A 627-nucleotide genomic window follows, 5' to 3' on the forward strand; every position below is an offset into this window, starting at 1 on the left:
CCAACCTGCGTACAATGGGTGACAGGGCCTTCTGCACAGGCCAACCTGCGCACCATGGGTGACAGACAGGGCCTTCTGCACAGGCCAACCTGTGCACCATGGGTGACAGACAGGGCCTTCTGCAATTCAATTCAATTCAATTCAATTTTATTATAGTGTCAAATCACAACAAGTTGTCTCAAGACACTTTACAACCAACAAAGATCCACCCAGAGCAAGCAACATTGCGACAATGGTAACGAAAAACTCCCCTTTAGGAAGGAACGTCAGGCAGAACCCGACTCTAGGGTGGGCGGCCATCTGCCTCGACCGTGTCGGGGGGGGGGGGGGGGGGGGGGGGGGGATAGAGGGAGAGAGAGAGAGATAGACAGAGAGAAAAGACAGAGAATAGGCAGGTGGGCTCCGTGGAGGGGTCTGGTCCACATCTGGTCCAGGTCGAGCTCTGTGAGGCCGGGTCACACTTCTGGTGGGCTCCATGAAGAGGCCTGATCCACGGTCACACTCGGCAGTCAGGCCAACCTGCGCAGGTGACAGGGCCTTCTGCACAGGCCAACCTGCGCACCATGGGTGACAGGGCCTTCTGCACAGGCCAACCTGCGCACCATGGGTGACAGGGCCTTCTGCACA

Source organism: Protomyctophum bolini (genome assembly GCF_963924005.1).
Source record: "Protomyctophum bolini genome assembly, chromosome: 12".
NCBI classification, from domain to species: Eukaryota; Metazoa; Chordata; class Actinopteri; order Myctophiformes; family Myctophidae; genus Protomyctophum; species Protomyctophum bolini.